Consider the following 27,813-nt stretch of genomic DNA (forward strand, 5'->3'; position numbering starts at 1 on the left):
TGTTGTTTGTTGTAAGAGCAAAATAATTCGCTGTTTTATTATGACAATGGTCTTTGACAACCTGTAATAATGCTGAAAGTTCCATAAAAGCAACAAAACCTAGGATATAATCCTGGCACTGACAGCATCAAATGTTGGAAGAACATTCATTTTGTACACTTAAAACGCCAAATCCCTTACAATTATTTGTGCATAACTTCAATGAATAACAAACTAGAGAAAACAGACTGTGCCTTCCCTTTTGCCAAATAGGTAGGAAAACTTCAACACCCATAATGCACTGGGGCATGTTGCCATCCAAGGCCACTTCCACCAGTCTGATTGCCAGTCAAACATCGCCTTGCTTTAGTGTGAAATACCTCTTAACAAACTGCCGACTTGTCTTGTTCCCGGGTGCAAGAATTCAAAGAGCAAACGTTTAGCGGGAGCAAGATTTCCAGTGTCCAGCGCGTTGTAGGCAGTGGCTAAAAGGCTGCAACGAATTGGAAATCCGGAGAGAACACCACTACGGACTATCTGAAAAACCTCCCTGTTTGCAGTCAACATTATGACCACAAACACAGTGTTTTATCCCAAAGGGAGAGGGAAAACTGAAAGAAACTGCCGTTCAGTCAGTAACACGGAGAACCAGTAAACATTGCCCATTTACAACAATACTACCAACAATACAAAGCCAGTTGAAAATCGATGAAGTTACACTTAAGAAGTCATGATGTCACAACCACCACTAACATTAAACAGTGGAATAAGTTTTCTGTCAGGGTTTGCATTGCAATAAAAACAGTATACTATCCCTTATGTGCAGGGGGTGTGGTTTCAGTAACAACAATATACAATGTATATCCTGTCTAGACCACAACACAAGGTATCTACTACAGAATAAACACAAAGAGATTTAACATATAATATATATAAGTCATTTTACAACTATTATCTATAACTATTCTGTTTGGAAGCTTTTTTTTTTTTTTTTTTAAATAAAGAATTGCAAAAAGTTGTACAGTCAACATTCTTAATTCCAGCTGAATTATGACCAATAAGCATAATTTTCCACCATGATTATGGTTTCAGAACATTTGCAACGGACACATCCTCGACTAAAAAAGTCAGGGTTCAAAGAAAATCCAGGACTTCCCACTGGCATTTACGGCACATTCTCTTCTCGTAAATACGATAATTCTGACATGACTTGAAGGCAGCAATAATCTGTTCATATAAAACTTTGTCTTTATCTTTCTCATCAGCTTCTATGGTTCTACCATCCATATCCTGTCATGCAACTGTCACTGAGCCTGAATGAATGGGCTCATAATCTAAAGGGGAAAAAAAGTGACAATCTGTCTGATTCTCGGCCCTCCGCATGCGGCTGGAGCGCTGGGTCTATTAGGTGTGTTTATTGCTTGAATTCCTGCTATCACCACCTACGGACCCCTATAGCTGTAATTTCTTATGAATATTTCAAGACGGCTTTTGGAAACGCAAAACTACTGATATCCTAATGGGATCATGCTTTGACTATTAATGGACTTGTTTATCACGACAGTATTTATAATACCCACACACCACTTTTGATATTCTACAAGAGTATTATAATTGTGTCAATTCATTGTGAATACGGATACCAGAATGATGATGATAATAATAATAATAATTTCCACACAGTATGCCATTAAATTACACTCAAATCTGGTTGGCTGCTGTGACCCTCTAATTTATTTTCTTATGTTTGAGCCTAATTAAATTGGACATATCCTTTTAATTAACAAAATGCTCTACAGTTCTTGCATTAAGCATTTGAGAACAGACAAAATGTGAAGTGCATGTTAACGTCCTACTCAGAGAACATCCACCAGTGTTATTCCGGACAAGATGCCCAAGGACTTACTGAAATAAGGTTTAGACACGTGGATGTTACAGGTTATTCCTTAAGGACTGCTCCAGTTTTCAATGGGCTACTGCCATTTTAATTGGTACAATTAGGTTAATCGAAACCCACATCTGATGAAACATCCAGTAAAAATATCTAAAAATAATACATAATTAAAAAAAATATAAATTCATTAAAAAAATAAATATATTTATTTTTATTTAAATTATTTATATAATATTTGTATAATTGATATACTTGAATTATAAATATTAATAATGAATTAATACTTTTATATAAAGAAAACTTGCATGTCTTTCTGAAACAAAAAAAACTAATAAAAGTAATAATAATAAATTCCAAAAAATCCTTATTTTTGAGCACTGCATAAACATGACACCTTTGTGACACAGAGTATCATTTACTTATTAAGAAAATATGACCTTCAGGCTGGATGACTGATCTGGAGTCACTCAGCGTGAGAGAAACCCTTGAGATGGACTGATACTAACAATAAAGGAAAGACACAGTCGGGATACAGGAGGCCGAGACAGCAAAGGCTTGATTATCCACACTTTCACGGTCACGGAGCACAAACTGAGAGTGGTCTATGGCCGACCTCCTCCGGTTCTTGGACTGCAGTGGCGCTCAGATGGGCTGTTGGATTGGGGTGTATTGTCTACGCTCCACACTCATTAGCTGAGTCAAGGAGGGACTTACTGGGGTGTTTAGCTCGCCGGGTTTGTGTGGCAGCTCAACAAGCTCTCCCAGCTGGAGTACGGCTCTCACATCACAGCTGCACACTTACAATTAGTGCAGGTGCAGCTGAGGAAAGACCAGGCACAACACACACAAACACACAAAGGTGTTGCACACCGCAGATGAGTGCTGCTACATGTAAAACAAAGCGCTGAAGACTCAAAAATCAGCTCATTATAAAAACCAACAATGCAAGAAACCACGTTTGCGTCAGATTTTGAATTGCGAGTTTTTTTCGGGTGTTGTGCACATTTAAAATCTGTTTTGCTTAAACAGTTTATGACCAAAAGAAATTGACATCAATTTAAACTTCTGTTTACATGCACGTTCTTGCGCTGATTATTCTTAATGATGTGTATCAAATTTTAATATGAATTGTCTTTCATTTCATGTTAAAATGCACTTCTGTTCTTATCTGAACAAAAACTAGCATTCCATTATCAAGCTAAATTGTTCTGGATGAGATAATGCACCAACTGCATCATTTTCCAAATATTTGAAGAGAAAAATAGAAGCCAGGCTTGTGTTTCCCCCCTCAATCTCATATTGATCCAAAGAGCCTTGCTTGCAAAACATTATCACAAAACTGAGCATGGAAACAAATTACATGACAAAAGCAGCCATTGATTTGCGAATCGTTTATTAAGGGGAGGCTAAAAGTGAAATGAATTCCAGCATTTTAAGCTTTGTTTCTCGGCCACACAGTGAGGCAATGCAGAAAGCTGAAATGCCGAGGCTGTCTTGCATCTGGAGTCGTCTCTGATGCACGCCATAAAAGATGCCATTAAGCAGAATGGGCCGGCAAAACACACAACATGTAGATCTGAATAATTCATTTAGGGCTCAACCCGCTGGAGGGACATCTTTTTTTCCCCAATTGGTTTCCTGCATCAAAATCAAAGCATATATTTTCTCTGACAAAAAAAAAAAAAGCACAACACGAGCATTCTACGAACATAGAAATTAGCAAGCAGGTGTCTTTACATGTGGTGCAGACCTTTATTTTTCTCTGTACAGTTCAATAGAGACTGCAGACTGTTGTCTGCCTTATTAGGCTCTTTTCCAGGGGCAGTGGATAATGAGACTACACACAGACAATAAAAAACTCACAGCCAATCACACGAGAGTGATGTAAGACATCTGTCACCATGTTTTCCGCAGCTCTAATTTACTCAGTAACTGTGGAAGGCAAGATAAACTCTAACAGGGTCATCAGTGGGGAAGAAAAAGCTCATTTCGGTGTACAGGGTAAAAGTCACATGCTTTTCCATGTTCAAGATTCCAGATTTAGGTTTTATTATAGACAGATATCATAGAGTTTGTTTGCACAAAAAAAGGAAATTTTGAGTTTTAGCATAACAAAAACAAATTCATTGCATGATAATGTTTTAGTTTACGTATATAAATAGATATAAAAAGTGTATAATAATCATTATTATTATCATCACTATTCATTTTTAATAATATTATTAGTACTACAGTAGAATTCTTAACATTCTAATTATAAATAGTTTATACACTTTTATATTTATACTTTTAGAAATATTGTCATGCTCTATATATATGTCATGCTCTATATAAGAGCTTCTAATAATAATAATAATAATAATAATAATTCAAACGTTAATTAAAATTATAATTATACTTAAATACATTTTAAAATAATGTGAATGTCATTTTTTTTTTTTTTATTAAATCCTAGAATAATATACTGTAGATGAGTTTCAAAGGAAAAATATGTTGTTTTTTCTCTCAATCAGAAAGCAAAGACAATAGGAAACAAGTGTAAAAAATGCATCAAACATTTAAAAAGCATAACTGGAAGCAAACAGACTGACTGAGTCAAAGATTCGGCAATGCAAAGTTCAAATGTGTGAACCATGAACAAAATCAAGTATAGAGAAAGGGGTAAAGATCAAGATTAATACAGAAGTTGAAACCAAATTCCTACAATATCTAATAACTAGTCTCACAAGCAAACCGAGCACGTTTTAACTACACGTATCATGCAATATAGCTGAAGATTTTTAATTACTTCGCTCGGCAGCTGGAAAATGCCACAGTAGCCCAAAAGTTCACAAGGCCCCTTTCATTCAAACTCCAGTTATACAGGCAAGCGGCCAAGCCTGCCAACCACTAAGCATTCAGCTGGGCCTCCAGCACCGGGCCAAGTTGAGCAGACAACCACAGCCATGCGCACAAGAGCGAGGGACTTGCTGACACATCTACAACCCTGACGCAGGGCAGAAAAATGCACAGGCTCACTCCAGCCTTTTCTTTGCGGCCGAGCTTGAACGTACCCAACAATTACCAAGCTATTTTCTCTGGAAGGGCAATTCCCTGTTTATTGGTATCCGCCTGTCAAAGGCTCTCCCTGTCAATCCCCAGCAGGAGCCTTTCCAATGGTCAATGGGAGATGATTGAGTGTAACTCGACAAAAAGGAGTGGGATTCCAGTTCAGGATTCACCAGCGTTTGGAAGCGGTTTTCCAAAAGGATTAAAAACAAGATGGTGATTTGAACAGTAGCTTGTAATTTTCCAATACCGCCAGTTTAAAAAAAAATACAGTAAAGCAATAGAGTGTTAAATGGAGGGAATAGATGTGCTGATGTGGCATAGTGTTGTCACACTTTTTAGCATGTTCCCTGTGTGACAGTTAGTCCAGATCTCCAGTTCTTGGTGGAATATTTGTGTCAGGATATAACTCAAATAAATATGTAAGAAAAAGACATGTCTTCAAGAAAATAATCTTACTATAAAGAAACAGCATGAAATGTTTCTGAACCAACCTTAATAGAGCTTCTGTGGAATTCGGCATCACCTGCTCCCACGGAAAAATACTTTTGGTGCTTTTGGAAAACAGCTTCCACCCTAGTTTCATCACCTCGCACTTTCTTTGTTAGAGCTCGGAAATGCCTGAAGTTAGGAATGAAAATACTGGCATGTCCCTGCAGCTCAGTGAGAGAGAACATTTCTGCAGCTGCAGAGTGAAGTCAGCTCATCAGAACAGAGCCAGCAGGCCAGGTTTCCTCCACAGATAACCATGTTAACCTAAAGAACATAAACACCCACCTCACGTTTCACCATGAAAGTATGTGTGCCATGAGGTTACGACGCAATCTTTAGGAAGCGCTGAACAATGTTTCAGTTTCCGACAATACAAAAATCGTGTCATGTATGTGCCTTACAAATGATATCACATGTAATTTGAGATTTGATTTGCGTGGTATCGGACCAGAAACTTCTTCGAATTCGGCTCCCACAGTTCAGATATATCTGATACTTCAGCACATTGCATATTGAAGGTGGGACTGTAAACAAGATTTTTATATAAATATAAAAGCTAAATAATCTCATAGTCATAAGAATACAATATAAATATAAAATATAAATAGGTCTATACATATATTTTTTTTTTTTAAAAAGTATAATAATCATAATATTATTATTATTCAATTAAAACTTAAACAGAAACACAAATATAAACATTTATAATAGGCCTATACAAACATTAATTATTAAATATAATAATAAAAAACATTATTATTATCATCATAATCATCATTTTGGTGCCTTAATGTGAGGAAGAGTTTGAGAAATAGACTTTGTAGGCATAGTAGATAAATATATGATGTTAAAGACGTATACGTCACAACCTATGATTCGATTTGCTCACTCCACTTAAATTAGCGAGGGTCAGACTTTTCTTACAATTCAATTTACCACGTATTATGTTGCAGCTCCTAATAAAGTATCCGCCCAACTGGCGAGTGACTATGTACTCACTAAGGGTGTAACGGTACACAGAAGTCACAGTTCGGTTTTTGGGTTTTCACGATTCGATACGAGTTCGGTACAACAGTAAAAAGCAACAAATCCCCAATGCTAGGTTTCTTTTCATTTATTTTAAACAGACAGTAGTGCAAATTACAGTTTGTTCCAGCTAGCGGCATTCAGTCCTCCCTGAGGTAGTTGGTACAGTACAGCCTCCTTTAGTGTATTAAGCACTTAGCAGTAAACAGAATGCATTCTTGCATTTTTTAACAAAAAATCAAAAGGTATTTGGTCACAATCAGCTACAAAACTGAAAAAGCATCTCATGTTATAAAAACACAAAATAAATAGAATAATGAAAAAGAAACAGCGGACACAACTTAAAATATAGTAATTTATGGTAATCATTCAAAACATGTGAAGGGTCATTGGGTCAAAACATTGTGCTTTTGTAAAATAAGGAAAACAAACAGGATGCTGCTTTCTGCCGTCCCGGTTTCCTTTTGTGAAGCGCGTCACAAATTAATGGAAACCCAGCGTATAGGCTACTAGCAACCTCTTGCGTGCCACCTGAACTCTTTTTTGGGAGGGTTGGTGCATAGATCGTCTCATCCTCTTCTGCTTTTTTCCTGTTGTGGCGGTTAGTAAACAGCGCTGCATTACCACGGGCGCCCCCTTCTGGATTGGAGTGTAGATAACCTGTGACTGACTGTATTCGTCGTCTGAACCGTGAGGATTCAGGACACACATTTACCGTTACCCCCCCCAGTCCTCACCAAAGCCAATTTTTACTTGCATTTGGCAAAAGTGTTATTTTTGGACCCTTGACTGTATCTATAAGACAGGGCTCATTCTGAACGCCATGTGACCGCCTATTATCGCATACACGGTTATCATGGGGAGCTCCTAAAATATAACTGCTGCAGGCCTGGAATGTGATCGTTGCCATTGGATGTGGTGGTATCATGATCTTATTGTCATTCCTCTCTGCTTTCCTATTAAGCGCACTGCTCCCAGTAATTTTCGATGAGTCAAGCTGCCTGACTGACGCACTCCAATTAGGCCTGGGCTAGCAGAGCCCTTAACTCCAGCACATGCTGTTCTTCAGGAACGCACGCAGCCAGGCCTTTTTAGCCAATGACAGCAGGGTGACGGTGATGACATCGAGATGGCCTGCTTGGCAGCCTGCGGGCCACACTAAGGAGACAGAAATATCTTGCTTTGACAGACATGGATACATGGCGCTACGCGTGCAGCTGTCTAAATGTTGCCTCTTTTTGTCTCTCACTCGCTCTGCGCTATCTTTCTCTCTTGATCCCGCGCTCACTCTCTTGCTCTCTCTCATTCAATCAACTTAAGCACACTGACTTTTTGTCTGCGGCTGAGGCGAGGGGTCAGCGTTCGGAGGCCAACCTTTAGACACAAGCATTTGAGATGGATGAGGTTAGGGCGGCGACTGGAGCCTGAACACAACCCACAGACAACCTCAGACGTTCTCAATTAATCAGGTCACGGTGCAGGGAATAACTCACTCTCTGGTATCTGGGTCTGGACGGTACAACAATCTTCTGCAGCTCATGCAGTCATGCAGCTATTTGCCTCTCAAAACAGTTGAAACTGTGCTTGCGCCATTGGGAAATATCTGAGAATGTCAACAGATAGCTTGTGACATATAACCTTTATAGCTAAACGTAACGTAATTAAACTTCGCTTCAAAACTCCAAATGGTCATATCAGTCTTACAAAAAAGTATCCAAGTCATGTTTCACCCCAAAAAGAAAATGAAGCCTATTTTTAGGACCATAAAGTGATTTTATGATAATTAGGCAAATATTTCCATTAACATAATGCATTGAGAATTTTCTTTGCTAAAGTAAAAGGCATAACATAAAACACTACAATTAAGTATAAATATTTTACTAATTAAAAAATGTTATTCTGTTTTCGCATTACAGAAATGAATTAGTTGATAAAATGTGCTTAATTGTAATGAAAATAATGTCACAAAGTAGAACATATTGGTCCCAAATCAATAGATAATTTATAATAGATAATCAATAGATAAAAGTATACAAATATAAAATATTAATATACAAAATTAGTATATCTAATAACATAATATAAAATGCAGAAATATAGAGCCAAGAACCAGTAAGCAACCTACTTAAACAATTGTCCTATTCCTGGCATTATTTCAATTTCCTAGAGTTCTTGAACTCCTTAATTTAAGTGAAATTTCACACTGTAATCAGGAGTTTAATAGTCAGTTAGCTAGACCCTCTGCTAATTAAACACATACCAGAGGCCCCTTCCCTCCCTCTCTGTGCTTCATTACCAGGAGCACACAGACCTTAAACTCAGTCTGGATGTCTTTCAAGCTCTCCTCCTCTGGAAGGCGCGGGGCTACAGGAGGTCTCACTAGAGATGGGAGCATTTTCATTCAGATCTTGAATGGCTTGCTGCTTTAAATGCTTACCACATTCCTCCTTCTGACATCCTTCTGATACCATAAAATGTCCTCATCACTGCAGCTCTTTAATTGCTTTGTTACGTCGCCCCACCTCTGCAGGTCCTTCTGGGGGCCTTGAACAAAAGGTGTCACCGAGACCCAACCTGGGGAGTCTGGGGTGGGGGAAACCAAGAAACCTGAAACATCTGTCATTCTTTATGGAGTCTATAAAGATCACAGAGTTGGAAGGAGAGAATGAAAATATATGATTGGCGGAGCTGTATGCGTACCCTGGATGTAATGCATTGAGATGACTGCTGTCAGATTCAAGCAAAATGGAGGTTTGTCAAATGAGAGCATCCAATCTGGGGCAAGCCGCCTGCTTCGGATCACACATAAAAACTGGAAGTGCAATAAATACACTTTTTAATGTTGGTCTGGGCAGAATCATAATGGCCTCAGATTTTCTATCCAACAGACTGTATCCGTAAATCAACTCCAGATAGTCTTGTCAGAGAGCAACACCAACATTGTGAACGCCCTAAATCACCAGCAAATAAATGAGAGGAATTCATATAATCAGTGCAGCTGGATGAGACAGTATGTTCTGATAACTCACGGCTTTGTTTGAGTTCAGTCTCCACCCCAATAGCTCTCAAGCTCTTCCCGGGCTCCACAACCAAAACAACTACTATGAAGCCACCGCCTCCAAAAATGAAACATTTAAGAGCCAGATTACTTTTTTTAGATGTCTGAAGGAAAACAAACCGAAGGATCACTTCATTGTTGAATATTTCTATCTGATTATAAAAAAAAAAATACATAATTGCTACACTGATTACAGTTCCAATACATGAATACAGTACACGTACAAAGTACAAAAGAACCAAGAAAAAATTCAGCAAGTGGCTCAGAATGATTCAGAGTAAATGAGTCTCATTCAAAACAATAGCTCTTTTGTGAATCTTCTTGAAAAAGGAAAAAACAGATTTTTTTTTTTTGATTTTATACTGTAATATTATAATTCGATAATATATAATATGAAGCTAATCTTTGACAATCTTTATATTAAAATAACCAGCCAGATTCCTCTTATGCATATGCACACCGATTTGCTTCAAGAACTTATATCTCATGCATCTCAATCTGTGCAACACTGTGTGCTAGTGATAATATCTGGAGACGCATTCAGATAAGTAATTCGCATATCCTGTGCAGATGAATAGTACGCAGGTTTGTAATTGTGTAAGCAATGCAGTGATTTGTTTTTGTTCACTCAGACCCCGAGGGCTGGCACTCTTCACACTGCACAGCCCGGGACTGCCAGGAACTACACAATTTGTGATATTATTCAAATGAGCACATTGTTTTCCTGTTTATTGACACGAACGGGCGGGAGACAACTCAACAAGATTAAATCATTCAGAAACAATCAGCCCCTGAGTGCAAGTAGCATTTGAAATGTATTGCTCAAATTATTGAGAGCCATTAATGCATGTGTCCACTCTTGATGCACTGTATATTACACTCATTCATCATGGCTGCATGGCCTGGCAGGCCAACAGAAAACATCTTTTGTAATCATATAGCTTCCTGTCAAGGGCAACATACACGTCTGTACATTTAATGATTCAAATGTTAGTTTTTACTGGTGAGTAGCTGACAAAGGAAAAGTTTATATCTCACTGCTATGACAACATATGTGTGAAACAATTGGAGTTTAAAGTCCACAGTGGAACATAAAAAGAGAACTGATTAATAATGCACTAGTTGTTCTTTTCCACCTAAATCATAATGAAACTTTCGAGTTCCAAAAAATGCACAAAAAACTACAAAAGTCTCTAAAATCAATAGGTTACAAGGCTACTGACTCGCTCAAATGTATGCTACACTGAAACAGTGTATCAGTTTTGGCATGGTGTCAAACTCTGAGCCCTATCAGGATGCTAGCTGTCATTGGCATAAACGCAACACAGATGCACAATTCTCAGCCTCTTCACCTCCAGAAGTGAGATGAAGAACATCCCAGCCTAAGCTTTAATTTCCCCTTCCACACAAAAGACATATTTCAAGAGGAATCCCCACATCTGTCCCGCATTGCACAGTCAGTGCTCTTCATGAATGCACTTTTGGCATGGGTAGAAGGGATATTTCAGCTTGTTTCAACACCTTCCATCCAAAAGGGGTGTTGAACTTAATCTGAGCCAACAATGGGGGAGAAAAAAGTAAAGTAACTTGATGGCAAACCTCCATTAACAACAACAAAGTGCCAGTATATAGGCAATTCTTGGCAAAGCTGTATTACTTGACTGAAGGCTGATTTATACTTCTGTGTCGGACCTACGCCGGAGCCTCTACGCTGTAGGCAACGCGTTGTTTTTAATTTATACTTCTGCGTCGTTGTACGCGTTGACGCGCAATCACTCATGCAGAGGGAACATGTGAAACCCGAGGGAGTGGTTCTAGCAGACCAATCACAGTGCTTGCGTCCGCGTAGAATTGACGCATTGTTACATTTTTGGAGAGGTGCGCGTCAGGGTACGCATGCTACACACAGCCTACGACGTAGCTATGGCGGGAGTTCGACGCAGAAGTATAAATTGGGCTTCAGAGTGAGGCTGATGTATTGTAGCAGCAGTAGCTTTGTTTCGTACCTTTAAATCAGCATATTAGAATGATTTCTGAAGGATCATGGAGTAATGATGCTGAAAATTCAGCTTTGTCATCACAGGAATAAACTACATTAATAAAGAAAAAACTTTTTAATTTTTTTTAATAATATTTCACAATTTTACTGTTTATACTGTATTCAGTAAATGTAGCTTTGGTGAGCATAAGATAAATATAAAATAAATATAATATTTCTTACCAACCCCAAACTTCTGAATTATATTTAAAGATATTGCCCCCTGTGGTTATTTTTTATTAGTAACTTGTAGAGTAGCGAACTACATTTTAAATTGATAGCTTTACTGTAGTTTAAATACTAAAAGTATAGATTTTAGCCTGAAAAAAATACAGTTTCAGAGCACTGCTATATCTGGCTGAGGTAGCGCTATTATCAACAGAGAAAACAGTAATTTACAAAGGTAAAGACTACCTTCCCACAGATCGAAAAGAGAAACATAGAATCGGGAGTATTCCTGCTCTCAGATGCGTTTTCCTCCCGTAACTGCGCAGGCTAGATATCAAAGAGAAGTGAAATCCTGGGTGCTACAGGAGCTGGGGATGTTAATTCCTGTGGTGTGAGCTAATCCTGCGAGTGCTGACATCCTTTTTCTTTATCAAACACACCATGTGGCTTGTACACATGCCCAGAGAAAACTTCACCGTCAAAGTCATTTCTTACTGTGCTTATATTATGTGGTATGGGAGACAGTGAAGACACAAATATCTTCGGAATGCAAAACATCTTCAAGTTTAGATGAAAAAGAGATAACTACAATTGACAGCTACAATTTGTCATTTCCGCCCCAAAACAATGATGGTTAACAAACACTAGTCAGTATTTGTAAGTTTGGGGACAGTTTCAGGTTGCTCAAACAGAGCAATGTATAAAACTGAGAAAACCAAAAATACTCACTACTGCTTTAAATTAAACTCTAAAATATATAAATACATCAATTGTTGTCAAAAAAAGTAAATCACCAAGGAGACACTTAGCCTTGTTTGAGGAGCCACACAATATAAGAGGCCATTCACAACATTGTTGAAAAATGAGGGTGGAAAACCAAGTCAACCTCACACAGAGCGTCGCTGCCTTCGCCACGGCTGGGGACACTAGACCTTGGATGTCAAGATTAAAGGGAGAAGAAAAAAGGAAGAGAGGGAAATGGAAAGGGAAGGCAAAGAGTATTAAAGTAGAACAGTTTAGAGAAGAGAAGAGAAGAGAAGAGAAGAGAAGAGAAGAGAAGAGAAGAGAAGAGAAGAGAAGAGAAGAGAAGAGAAGAGAAGAGAAGAGAAGAGAAGAGAAGAGAAGAGAAGAGAAGAGAAGCTCAATATCTTATCTCAATAGAATAAAATGCAGATTAATAACACTTAGAAGTTAAGAAATTAAGTGAAAAAGAGAAAAAGTGAAAGAAAGCTGTCGAGACCCCTTTCAGGAAGTATCGCCCCTCCTTTGCTTTAATGAGGTTAACTGTAAAAGCATGTGCAGGATACAGTCTCCCTTTACACACAGCAACGGAAAGGTCAGCCGTTATCACACCGAGGCCCCCGTCTCGGTACAAAGCAAGTGTAAAATTACAATTACACCTTAATGAATAGCATATTTCATTACATATATGCTAATTAAGAAGTTTCAGATACAACTCTGGCTGTGATAAGCATCTGCTTTAGCACCACGACAGATTGCTCAATCCTCTGAGCTACATGTTGCTTTGTTCTGAGAGAGAGTAAAAAGAAAGAGGAGCATACGCGTATTAGAAAAGTTAGCGGTTTGTGAAGCCGGTCCTTGCGCTGCAGTGTCAGTGTTCCAGGTGGAGTGTGGGAGGAAAGGCTGGTGTTCTGGCTTTTGTAACAAGCACCCGTCTCCACAGGCTGACGTGAGCGCGCTAATCGCTTTAGCTGATCCCGCTCGGCTGTGTGTGAGGCAGATGTTTGTCAGGCCACAGCACTGCTCAGCGTTCACACTGCACTAAGCGAGATTAACCACCACCTTTATTTATTTATTTATTTATTTATTTATTTATTTATTTCCCTCCTTGCCCCCGCCTCCCCAAATCCCTGACTAAAAAGCTGGGAGAAAGGAAAAAAACAAAGCTATATTAAATCATTGTGTAAGGCACCCTGCGATCGTTTCAGAGAAATGTGTTTTTCCTCCATGAATTTCCAAGAGTGGCTTTTGGGGAGAACAGCCAAACACGCAATAAGACAAATGTTTACGAAACGGCGACAAGGCCGCTCCATCATATCGACGCGCAACTCTCTGAGGTCGTTGAAATATTTTCCTGGTGCAAGTCAAAAAATAAGAAACATTTGAAGTGAGAAACCCAAGCCCTTGTCATTTGATCTCTTTCCCCTCTCTTTCTTCTCTGTTGTTCCATTATGCAGGTGCTGGAGGCCTGAGGGTACGAGGCATTCTGTGTGCAGATGCAGCTACCCTGCGCATAAACACTACCAGACGTCCATCCAGCACGGGTCTGTTCTGCCGAATATTACTCACAGGCTTCCAATTTGGCCAAATCAACCCAGCATGTTCCCGATGCTCACCACGCTCTCATGAAAGGCATAATCGTACAGGATATGTAAACATCTCTCAGCTTATGGCAGAAGACGGGAATGACCCGCTGCCGGTACAGAGGACGGTGTGCAAAGGTCGAACGTTATCCAGATGTTACGTATTTTGTTCTAAGCCGCTTGAAATGCTGTTACTGTTTGGTGATTTGTCATGCTTTTTGAGACAATGGGAGTCATATTTACATACACTTGCAGTGACCACTTGAAAATCTCATCAACATTTTTGCATCAATATAGGCGTCAACCAGTATTTCTTTTTAACAGACGATGCTGATATGTAGAATGACGTACATAAACTGCAGAAATCATCAGAGCTGTGGCACAGAAAGTAGTGTGTTGCAAAAGACATATAAAGTGCGGTTGTCCTCTGTCAAAGCTCCAACATAAAGCAACAATTGTGACTTAAAATAAATGTAGACAAATGAATAATTAAATAATAATTAAATAGCAAGTAATCTCATGATTTTTCCACTTAACGCCAGAGTTAAAAAGGAACACATGTCAGGTTTGGTGTCAAAGAAGAGGTATTTGAGCCTTATTAAAGGGGTTGTCGGTATGAAAGATTAAAAAAAGGAATAGTAAGCAACACTGCCTTCAAGTCAAAATGCAAAAAGGTACAAAATGCAAGCCATTAAATGATCTATACTGAAAGAACAACAACTAAATTTACACCCACTAAAAGTGAACAACAATAAACTTCATGACATTGTAAAACAACATGTCAGATTTAAAAGGCATGCCAACCTGTGTGTTCTTCAAGCTGGGAGTAATGTCAGCAGCCCCCCCTCCCCCTCCCCTCCCGTCCCTTCATATAGTCCGTGGGGAAGGTCCCTCTGCGAGCTCCTGTCCAAACTAGGGTCCACTGCACCTGGGAAGAAATAAAAGACATGTTACACCTTCAGCTTGAAATTAGAGTATCCTCCCAGGGACACTCACCAAACCAGAGTAATTCACTTCACACGCACACCCCTGACGATATGACATTTCCCGCTCTACTGATGTATCCGCACAGGTCTGGTACGGCATGTTTTGTTTGTGTTGCGCTGGGGAGTTTTCAGCTAGAGTGACATCAAACGCAGCCACCCTGGGGTGTCTGGGAGTAGACTCCAGCTATAACCCGTTTCCCTCTGCTTATAAACTGCATCCTTCCGAAAGGTTATCATAGAGCCGCCTTGTTACTCCTAATCCAAAATTTATTACATATAGCAGTTACCACAATTTAAAATGATACGTTTCCTGAACGGCTGGGTGAGCTCCTTCACAGTTCGCTGAGAGGTAAGGACGTAGAGAAACAGAGGGTAAAAACGGACACCAATACTTTGTGTAACTGCGAGAGCAGAGCACCATAAACATGTAGGGTGGTATGTGTCAGCACCAAATCTAATTTACCGGCCTCACAAGTGATTGCACGTTGCCAGGTAAGCCAATTAAGTGGCTATTAACCTTGTATAAGTGATAGGGGTAGAGAATCTTTGGTTTCTTGGCATGTGACAGGGTACTGAGGCCGCTTTTTGAGTGACAGCGATGTGAAGGTCAGACGGTAATGTGTGGCATGAATGTGCAAGTGATAATGACTGGGCCCTCTCATCGTACCCGGCTCGGATAGCTGCTAACTGAATTGGATGGCCGACCACCACATCTCTCAGAGCATGATACACATACGTCCTAAGCTGCTGAGAACAGGATCAGCAAATGGCGATGTGCAGCAATGCCCGCGATGGAGCGAACACAGGAACACAGAGTCTCAGTTGTGCTGGTCAGATTGCAAAAGTGAAGACATGCTGAGAAGAGCCAAGTTTCTAAGCAGCTGCTTCCAAGCAGTTTTTTGGACCTCATATTAACCAAAATGGATCCACATCACCACTTGACATGCTTATCATTTGGACATTTCTAAGTGATCAGACTAACAAAAAATCCCAAACGTACGCTGAAGAAGCGTTTGAGTCATAATTAGAGACCAGAATATCATAGAGACTTTTGAGTGGGCTCTTTTCACTTGGGCCAATAGAGTTTTGTAGGCCAGCCCGCAATTTAGCATCACCTTTGTTCCCTCAACAAAAACCCAATAGGTCTTATTTTCTGCAATAATCTTTTGGATTATTGCAGAAAATAAGCTATGTATCAAACAAAAGTTTGAGTCTTAGGCATACATGTTTTGTTCATCATGATTATCTTCACCAATGAACACAACCTTTGTGAATCTTGATGCCTAAATACATTTGGCAGAAGTAGAAAGCTAAATGAACTACACCATGGCACATGATTTCTGACTCTTTCAGTCATAATAAAAAAAAAAATGATTTGGTCACACTTTATTTTAGGGTCCAGTTCTTTTGCCTCAAACTTCTAATTACTGCTTATTATTAGTTAGTAAGGAAGTTGTTAAGTTTAGGTAGGATTAGGGATGTAGAATATGGTCATGCAGAATAAGGCATTAATAAGTGCTTTGTAAGTACTAATAAACAGCCAATATATTAATAATATGCATTATTTAAGCAACTAGTTAATAGTGAGAATTCAACCCTAACCTAAAGTGTTACCAAACAGTTAGAATAGTTTGCAAGAGTGTAATTATAAAGGCAATGAAAAGCAGACTAGATGAGTTCACCTGATTGGTGTGATGATGTTTAATGTCCTCAACAAACCCTGTAGTACTATTTAGCCACCAACTTTATCAAGACATGTCACAGCTTTAAAAATGTAAAGGTATTTTATTTCGTATTTTATGCCGTAGAACAAAGCGTGAACATATCTTGAAGTTGTTAACCACAGACCTTATTTCAGGCATTGACCAAAAACCCATTCAGAAAACCCATTGACTTTCGGATGATGAAGTGCTAAAAACTTCATTGAGTTTCGGCCTACAAAAACTACAAATCACTTCAGCACTCTATAAGCAACCACCTACAAATCCCCAACAGACCCTAGCAACCACATAGCAACATGTTAAAAACCACTCAGAGCAAATCAGCAAACATAAAGCAACACCACGGCAACAAAGCAACAACTTTAGGACAGGTCAGTGATCAAATTCAGGTAGTCATTTCAATAAACTTAAGTAATTCTGTTTTACCTGTATGAGTGAACTTGCATCATATACCGATATGAATGATCAGAGCAAGGATTCCAGTTTAGCATCTACTTTAGTCTTTGCGCAAGTGGAACAATTGACCATTTTACAGAAAAGCAATTAGAGGCTGTGAAATGAGTACATGCTTCATTCCAGAAGAGGAAGATTGCCATTTCTGCATATTTGAATCCACTAGAAGGCAATCACTGAAATATGCAAACATTCATGAGAAAATAAATGTAGTGGAAAATTTGGTGCATATCTGCAATCAAGTTTCATGTGCAGATCTAGGAAGAAAGAACAGAGCTAAGGAAAATCGACCTGATATTGAGTATCAACTGTTTCTCAATGAGGTTTCAAATAACCCTTAAAATATTCCAGAGTAATAGCATGCGTTTCAAAATGAGATATTATTGGAAGTGTCAATACTGTTACTGATACAGAGCAAACATCGGTATGCTTTTCAAATGTGTCGATCCTCTGTGATAACTCTTTATGGAGTGCTAGAAGCAAGTCCTTTTCACAAACACTGTACAAAATGTCTCTCAACTGCTTGCATGCCTGTTCTGACAAAGTCATGGACAGCAATGAGGAAAAAACAAATGCATTTAATAAAATTCAGTTAACCATACAATTATCTGTTACTTTATAATATATGGCTTAAACCAATACAATTTTGGCCCAATATTATATGGATTTATCAAATAATTAAATATGTATGCATGCACGTGTGTATGTATACAGTCATATTAAAATATTATATAATTTTGAAATTATTCAGGTTTTTCCATTTAGATGATATGACATCCCTATACTTTTTTTTTTAAACATCTGTGCTCTAGTGTGCATGTCTGTCAACCCTGCACAATTCCACTGATCTGCTTCAATCCTTCAAAACCATGACCCTTCTCCATCCTCTAAATGCTGTGAACTGCACTAGACGACACGCTCCTGCATGCACGGAATTCTCTGCATCCGAAAATTCAGGCATAATTCTGAAAGAACCAGCCGTTTTCACATAACACACCCTCAATTCAATTTAAACAGACTAATAAATGTTGAGTCATGACATGCAGAAAGAAAGAAAGAAAAATCAATGTAGCCAGCAGTGCAAACAGTTGATAATTACGAATGGAAGTGGGGGGTGGGAGTGCAAACATCATTTGTTAAGGTGAAACAGTACAGTTCCTCACTACAGACAAGAGTCGGGTGGCAGAACCCTGCCAAAAGCAATAATTGATCATTTACATGCAAATAGAGAACGCAAAAAAATTGGTATGAAAAAAAAAACAAAAAAAACAATGAGCATTTTGAAGTGCCACAAAAACAGTGAGCATTTTGAAGTGCCGCATCGCATGGGCATCCAGCAAAATCAATTCACACTCTGAAGAAACCATTTTCCTCAGCCGGAGATAATGTGCCACACTATGGGTTGTCAGATACTTATCAGGGGGAAATTAGCTGAGGAAAACTATTCCCACCCAAAAACAAACAGGTCAAGCGTTACACCTCGCTCCCAAATCAGTGATATCATCAACTGGAGCTCCAGAGTAAATGTCAACACTTGAAACAATTTGGGCACGGTTCCCTCTAATTGGTCATTTCTAAAATGTCCTGAGGATATAACAGAAAGCAAACACTGCAGTCCTTCTGTTGTGTAGCCACTTCTGCTGCTCACTGTAATAGCATTTAATGCTGTAGAATGTAAGATATTCAGGGATGATCTGATTAAAACATTTCATTTACTTTGGTTTAGAGATCCATTTAAAACACCAAATGTCAAAAAGAAAATTCTATCTGATAAGTTTAATAAAAATGTGTCATTAAACTAGCTTTTTTACAATTCACTTAAAGCTGAAGAGTGTTATTTTTTTCAGTGTTAAAAATACTTTTTCCCAGCTTAATTTGCAGAGACAACTATAAGCAAGACATTTGCAGGATGAATCCCGTGCGGCACTATCAAACATTGCTCTGTTTGTTTGATTGTGAATCCCTACCAGACCAAAACAGCAACGCTGGCTCAGCCAATCAGGTGACTTTGGGGGCGGAACTATCTGTTCATCAACCAATAAAAGACAGAGGGTGTGTTCAGGAAACTTGTTTGAAAACAGTCATTATTAATGCTAAGTGGTGCGGACATAATACAACTTTGCCTTTAATGATGCGGTCTTCTCCCCGTAAAAACCATTTGGTTCAAATATCTGCGCACAAACAGACTTCAAGTGAAATAGTACTGGTTGCAATAAAAGCATAACTGTTCAGAAATGCATACAATACAAGGCCAGATGTTCATGCCAGTCAGAAAAAGGTCCATTCAGATGCTAGGTAGCTCTTGCAGTAAAACAACTGAATAATTTTCTCAGACACAAATATGATTTTCTGAAATATTCAGGAGATGAAATTGTAAGCTAAAAAGATAAATGCTAAATTTAATCACATTACTTTAAAATATCTGTCAGGGTCCAAGTTCACATATCATGTCTTTTTGTTTTGGTCTTGATAGTAACTCACATTCATGTTTAAGTGACCTATATCTGTCAACAGTGTGAAAAGACCGTCGCTCTGAAAGGAGCTGCACAATAACGTCACGCGCATTACCCACACATAATCACACAAAAAACTACCATGGTAATCATATGTAATAAATACCATAATAACTCCAGTTATTCTTACAACTCAAATAATATGAAATATCCTGCAAACAATAAAACAACCATTTCAGAATCCTTCTGTCATTTTGTTTACTTTTTTTGAATGACAGTGGCGGCTAATAGCAAGTTACCACATATTTACCACATGGTAATTTAGTGGAAACTGTGGTTGCAATGATAGATGTTTGTAAGGACGTGCATTTATAAACATCAAACCCTATATTTGTGGGACAGTCCATCATGTAAAATGAAGACAATATCTACAAACCAATGCTCTTTTAAATTTCCTTCAAATTTTGCTTGAATCAAAACATCTTACAGAAAAGCACATCCATCAAATAAATGGACAAACAGCATCCTAAATCCTCCATCATATGGCTTAAGACGACTTGGAAAAACATCCATAAATTACATTTATGAAATTGTTTTTGTTGCTCTGTCGTCATTGTGTAGTTTGACAGTCCTAAGTATTCACAGACTTTGATTGTATGGGGAAAAAAAGACAAAAGATAAAAGCAAAAAAGATATTCTTCAAAAAAATATACATTTTGTGTCCCACTGAAGAAAAATCAAATAAAGATGGAACAGCATGAGTGCAAGTAAATGGTATTTTTGTTTTAAATGGTAAAACTTCTGGGTGAACTATCACTATAAATACAGAAATATTAATATTGAACAAAAAAAAAAGAATTGTATTTTGACTGTGGCTCACAGGCCTTAAATTTGCACTCAGAGAGATTTCAATTTGTTCAAAGCTGAGAAAAAATTACAAGGAAAATTGGTGGTATTTAGATGTTCTGATTTGATCAAAGGTGGTTCTTGGCCTGAAAAGTTAGAGAACCATTTGATCCTCTGTTATCTTGATGACTACGTATCGCATCCATTTAGACATCATGTATACTGAGTCAAATGTCAGATTTTCAAGCAGCAAATTCAAAACAAACATGACGGGAATATAAAAATCGGACTCCATTTTAGCTTCTCCATTCTCTCAGCTCCATTTAGCCCTGTCACATTCACATTCTGTTTACCGCTACTGTAATTAACAGAGGCATCTCTCTCTCACTGAGACTCCACATCGTGGTAAAGGTACATTATGCAGCGTTTTGCTATGCTAATCCAGGTAATTTGCTTCATGCTGAGCACACTTCCCCAGTGTCTTGATTAACGATTCATTTTCCTGCATTAGTAACCTGATCAAGATACGTCACACAGCATCTCTTATATTGGTTATTAGAAAGAAGGCTTTTCTTGAAATCATTTGCTTGTAGATTGTTCAGTTTCCTGCAAATCTGCCCATTCGGGAAGCCATTCAGCAAAGCCCGTATAAGCTTCTTTGAAGCAGATTGGAATGAATGACTGGGAAAGTACTCCAAACTGTCTTTAGCCTGTTTTGGGGGATAACAGTCAGATACACACAGCCTAGATATAAACCAAAACACGATCAGACAAAACAAAACTAGTCTACAAATATCCATACTTCAGTGTTCAAATAGCAGTGCTCGAAAATGACGATCTACATAACTCAGTGTTGATAATATAGCGATACCTGGATGACATACTGCATTTACTGAAGTGTGAATCCAGTGGACACTTTTCAAATATGATGGATCCTCAGCTCGTAAACCATCATATTTGAAAAGACAAAAAAAGTGGAAAACTGTCAGAAGAATACTACCATTCAAAAGTATGAGGTCGGTAAGATTAAAAACAGTATCAGTAAAAACAGCAATAATTAGTGTCAAATTAACTATATTCTATTTGAATATATTTAAAAATGTAATTTATCCCTGATGGCAAAGCTGAATTTTTAGTACCCCAGTTTTCAGTGTCACATGATCCTTCAGAACTTACTCTAATGCTGATTTGGTGCTCAAGAAGATCATCATCATCATCAATGTTGAAAACAGTTGTGCTGCTAAATATTTTTGTGGAAACCATGATACTTTAAGAATCCTTTGATTAATAGAAAGATCACAGGAATGCATTTATTGATTGGAAATATACACTGTAAAAAATTATCGTAATTTTAACGGTAAAAGACTGTAAAAATGCTACAGTGAAAAACTGTTAATTGGTTAACAGAAAGTTTCCGTACTATATACGGTAAATAACTGTGATAGATCTAATGGTACATTTAATGTAATTTTACTGTAAAATACCATTAAATTTAAAGTTTTTGAAAGTGAAAAAGAAAAACTCATTGTATAATTTACAGTGAAAAACCGTAAATTGACATTCCCACAATTCCCTGTGTGACACTTCACATTTGATGTATTTTTGTTGAAATAACTTTCTTCATAGTTTTCTTCGTTTTTTTCTAATCAGTTATGTACATTAGGGTTTTATGTTACATTTAATGTTGCTAAATTAATTTTTATTGCATTTTTAAAATTTCATGTGTGTTACCGTGATGGTGTTTAATGTTTGTGTGAATGACACTGTGCAGCTTCTATATATTATTATTAACTTTCTTGTGGAAGAGCTGCTTGTGATGAGCTTTGATTGATCATGTGACTCTCATCACTGCTGTGATTGGTGGTTATCAGTGTATTACAATTAGTGGTCGACCGATATGGGATTTTTAATGGCCGATGCCGATGCCGATATTGAGAAAGCAATCTGGCCGATTGGCCGATATGAGGCCGATACAATACATGTGAATACAGTAAATGAGAGACATGAATATTGGTGAAACTAAATGAACATTTATTGTACATACTATTTATGCAAAATTCTTTTTGCAATAAAAAATATTTACTAAGAAATTAAAATGTAAACAAACAGCTAAGGTAACACTTCAATAAATAAAGTTTTAGTGCAACTAAAACTATTTATTTGTAACCTGCAGTAAGCAGCAGTCATTTTTTCAGTCACATAAATAATTACTGCTGCTTACTGCAGGTTACAACAAATAACATTTATCATTAATGAACCAATCTAAAGAATATTCATAATGACAAAATAGTATGTGAGATTACATACATTTTATGTACAACATAGTTAAATATAAACCTCACATAGTTTATTTACACTATTTACTTTAAAATAGTTTAAATAGTTCAACCTTTTTTTAAGGTTGTTTTACTTCAAGTATATTTAAATAATAATGATTTATGTGTTTAGTTTTGCTTGTGTGTTTCTTTAAAAAGTTGCAAGCCGTCACATGTATTTGCATGACATACATGAACATATGAAAATGTATACTACACACGATATTACGCCAATCATGGATAAATAAATACAGTAGATAGTGAATAACATTTTCAAGGATTTATTTCCAAACGTAATATTATTACATAGTGTTCTCTTCTCATCCACCTCACGCGACCAACTGATCTGTAATGAACGCGACCCAGCTTTTCCGTGCACGCGAGTCCGTTGGAAAACAGCGTCTAGTTTAAATGTAACCCGAGAACAACGCGCGTATCTGAGGAACAGCCAGTCACAGGATTTTTGACTGTTTGTGAGGTAAAATGTTTTCAGTTGTGTTTGAATTCGTTTATATCACATCTGTGACCCCCACTGGAGCTACCGCTGGGCTGCGGATCTGACATATCACGGTACTGTTTGAATAGACTCTGCTGCACGCCGGAGTGTTTTTGTGTGTAACACAATGTAGCGTCAGGTTAGAAAGCGAATGCGAATGGTCATTTACTGTGTCTGTCAGATGTCTGCTTCACTTCTGAGTGGCTTGTCTTACGGTGCTGGGCGGAGCAGAGCGAGTGTATTCAGTTCATTCACGCTCGCTCTGTTCGCATCAGTGGAAAAAAGCGCTAATGCACAGTCACAAACTGTTTTGAAATATATCGGCCAAACGGAAAGATTTATCGGCCGATGCCGATATCTAAAAAATTCCAAATATCGGCCGATATATCGGCCTCGGCGATATATCGGTCGACCACTAATTACAATGGTACAAAACAGATATTAATACTTCATTAGGACGGTAAATTCACATTATATCAGATAATAAAATACGGTTTATTACTGTAAATTTTAAGTTAAGTCTGTAAAACCAATAACGTTGCTACCGTATTTTTGACGGTAAAGTTCTGGCAACCACAGCTGCCGGTTTTTTACCGTAAAAATCACGGTTTAATTTTTTACAGTGTAATTTTTTGTAACAATATAAATGTCTTTACTGTCACTTTTGATCAATTTAATGCATCCTTGTTAAAAATATTAATTGCTTTAAAAAAAATCCTACTGACCCCAAACTTTTGAACGATATTGAATGACCAGGCGTGTATTATTAACAACACACCAGCATACTACAGTGCAATGCATACTTCTTCAATACTTGAAATCAAATTCAGAACATACTCTGAAATGTAGTACAGGAATCCGGACGTATCCTAGAGCTATGTGCTCATTCACGCGCGAGTCTTTATGAACAACACTCAAGGGGGATGTCGGAGGTCTAATCAAGGGCAGAGTGACTGATGATAGCAGCAGCCCCTCAACTGACAATATAAAGACATAAAGCACATTGAGCTATTATATGGAATAACTAAAGCAATAGTTCACCCTACACTCACATGGAGAGGAACAAAAAAAAGAGAAAAAACAAATTCTCCCAAGAAATCTTTAAAGCGAAATTTTCACATACTCCATGAAGCTTGATGATCTCTTGCTCACAATGCCAGAATACTGATCCGTCTAAGTGGAATCACGCTGTTTGATTCGTTCATTTGTATGCCTGTCAAAGGGAACGCTGGAAATATCTCATTTTCCTTTGAGCCAATACCTCATCCGTCAATGGGAACAAAAGGTCAGACACATTACAGTGGTCTGACTGAGTGTGTTCAAACCCAACCGCTGCTTGTCTGAGATGAACAATAACATCCTTTCCTTCAAACAGTAAATATAATTCATTTCAGGGTCTAAATGGAAGCATGTTGCCACAGGGGAAGAACAGAGCACTAGAAAAAATTAAACGCTCTATAAAACACTCTAAAACACTTACAATTAAGCTTATTTCAACAATCAGCAAAAAAATGCTCACTAACGCCACCAAAAAGACAACATGGCAACTCGATTTTGTGTGCTAGGTCACATTTCACATTACAAAATGAAATCTAGGATCAAGATTTGGGAAAGGCACTTTCACACTAAAAAATATTCCCTCTGTTTCCTGTTGTTTACAATGAAACAATGTGAAATTTCAACCCATTTGTAAAAAAAAAAAAAAAAAAAAAACCCACTACTTTGAAAAATCAGCTGGACTACTGTCAGACTACGAAGAAATGCAGTTAGGATATTTTGCTAGTTGTGCTAGGACTGCTTTTAAACAAAACGAAAAATATAGGGAATGAAATGCTCTATTTTCCTGGTTGACGGACAGAGCCGAATCCCTTGTGTGCTCTTGACAGCCCAGCGGATCCCAGTGATGATGCAAGTCCAGACCTCAGGCCCAGCTACAGTGAGTCACAGAGCAGAGCAGGCTGTTTGGATCACAAAAACTCATCTATTATTACACCACACATGTCACAACTCCCAGTGGCCCCCAAGAGCCTGACACACACACCAAAACAGCTGCAGACACTTATACATAAACACATCACCCACTGAGACAAGCCAGAGATAATAAAGAGCACACTTATATGGATACATAGACAACTCAATAAAGCACTTCTGTATAACACTTCTCATTGTGCACACACTTATTTACTATAAAAAGATGCAACTGAAGACAGTGTTTTCACTGTTTTCTCAACAAAATGTGATAATTTGCTACATTGGATGATCCAGGTCCAACAATGTAGTGCAAATCCAATTGCTTTTTACTTCAAGAAGGTTAAAAGCACAGTATGTAAGTTTCACCGCTAGAGGTCGCTTATTCAAATTAATAAAGGCGTTAAAGTATTAAAGTTTTTTTTATGTTACTGTGGTATGAAGCAGGGCGCAGCTGAGAGCCTGGGACGTTTTACGTTGCTTTTTTTAAATCGCTGCCGGTCCTTTTTGTTTATGCATATTTTACAATTAAAGTTATGTTTAACGTCCGCCTCCTTCCCTGAACTTTGTTACAGTTATGTTTGGTCACTTAAATTCACATTATTTTAATTTCATTCTAATGAAACAGCCGCAAGTACTGAATTACTACTCGTACAAGTCTCTTTATTTGACTACTTAAAATTGTTGAGTAATGCGACGCTGTTTAGCAATAATGCTAAAATAAATTTGAGTGTGTGAAAGTTATGTTAACGGTGCTCTGTGAGTTCGCTCGGTGGCTGGTATGAGACACGTATTGCACAATGCACTATGCTAGATCGATAATTAGAATATCATTAATAAAAGCTGGATGACTTGTGTTGCTAAATGGCATGCAATTTATTTTAAAACATTGAGAAAATGCTGTATGTATAAACACTTTAAGCTGGGGCCACACTAAAAGATTTTCAAAATGTGAGATACCACAAACAGACATGACATATTATCTCATGACATACTTTCTTCTTTGAGACAAAATAATATTTTTTAGAATCTAATTAGTCTTTTCAATACAATAGCAGTTCATACTTACCAAGCCTGTTATGCTCCAAAATAAAGAAACACCCCAAAAAAAAAAAAGCTTTGTGTAAGGCACAGACCAAAATTCAGATTTGCTGCTTAACTTAAGGACTGCTAAAACCCGATCATTAAATTAGTGAGTCGAACTCTGATTCATGAATGAATCAGTCCAATCTGTGAACCGGATCAACCGGTTTACTGAAAAGAAGCAATTCAAAAGATTGTGAAACTGATCCGTTTTTTCTTCTTCTCTGAGTTCAACTAACTGATTCGATTCAGTCGCAGCAATTAACGGCTCACTGGAAGGTAAAATGATCAGTGAATAATGACTTTTTACTATGGTTGTATGAAAAAGAGCCATGTTAATTTTCTTGAACCTTTACCTTTTGTGTCACACAGAAAAGGAACAACACGAGGGCGAGTAAATAATGACAGAACCATTCCTTCAATACAAACACGGCTGTGTTTCTCCCTAAGAGACACACACAGAGCAAAAGGTGCAGACCACACGCAGGTGCTCAGCAGCAGAAGTGAAGGTGACTGGACGAGAGCGGGCGGGCAGGGCGGCTCTGACTGCTGAAAAATGAATGCAGCAAGCGGGCGGTGCTTCAGGGCCACTTTCCAGCACTAAAGACCAACAAGATCAATTACCGAGTGGAGATGTTTCTCAGCGCCACAGTGAGCGGCACCTTAATGAGAGAGGTTTCCATTACCTCCATAAATGGCCTAAGAGAGACGCACTGATGAAGCAAGAGCCGTAATAGCCTTTCTCTCTTTTCCTCCCTAATGACACTGCAAGTGGATTACGCTGCCAATCCAGCCATCCGCCGTGTTTATCATTTATGTAAATAACGTCAGAGTCACTGACACAATGTGGGGAGGCGGCTGAAAGCGAGGCACGGAAGAGCAAGGGTGTGGCTTCTATGGCTTTTCGTGAGGTGCGAGAATATTATCTGGTCGATTTTTTTATAAACATGCAACGTTACATAAAATCTGTCTACATTTCAAGTGTGCAGCTGCTTTAAGCGACAGTGTGTGTGTGAATATGTGAGGAAGACGTTTGCAGGTTTATGTGTTCTCAATCTCACTTTATATTCAGGTGAGAGTAAACGCCCTCCACTTCTGCATCAGACAGGTTTTTCTAACATGCGCCATCTGACTGAAGTGGGATTGAAAAAAACATCAGCAGAAATATACACAAGTGCCAATAATCCTCTGCCCCCAATACTTGTGCTGTGCAATAAGCAAACTGAGCTTATCAGGAGCAACCACCACTCCTTTTAATAGCCACCGTGATGCAGTCCTTTCAGGCTGGTTTCTGTTCCTGCTTTTTCAAGAGCTTTACTGAGTGTGAGTGAGTGTCCTAGTCCTCTCTTTTTTCCATGAACAGTACATGTTAGGGCTGGGGGGGGGCTCTCAATATGTTATTGTTTTAGCAATAAAACAGCCATCACAGTTAATTAGATTCAAAATGGTAATTGCAGTAAAATAC

At 38.1% G+C, this 27,813-nt stretch overlaps 1 protein-coding gene across 3 annotated transcripts in view; it reads right to left on the reverse strand.

Annotated features, from left to right (window-relative positions):
* zmiz1a (zinc finger, MIZ-type containing 1a) overlaps window positions 1-27,813 on the reverse strand; it is a 132,329-nt gene that overhangs the window by 79,011 nt on the left and 25,505 nt on the right. For all 3 annotated transcript variants that reach the window (XM_079856407.1, XM_079856406.1, XM_079856405.1), the window contains exon 2: window positions 14,832-14,955. The gene's annotated coding sequence lies outside the window, so the exon portion shown is untranslated. The remainder of the gene's footprint in view (window positions 1-14,831; window positions 14,956-27,813) is intronic.

The sequence above is a fragment of the Squalius cephalus genome, assembly GCF_949319135.1.
Source record: "Squalius cephalus genome assembly, chromosome: 21".
Lineage (NCBI taxonomy): Eukaryota > Metazoa > Chordata > Actinopteri > Cypriniformes > Leuciscidae > Squalius > Squalius cephalus.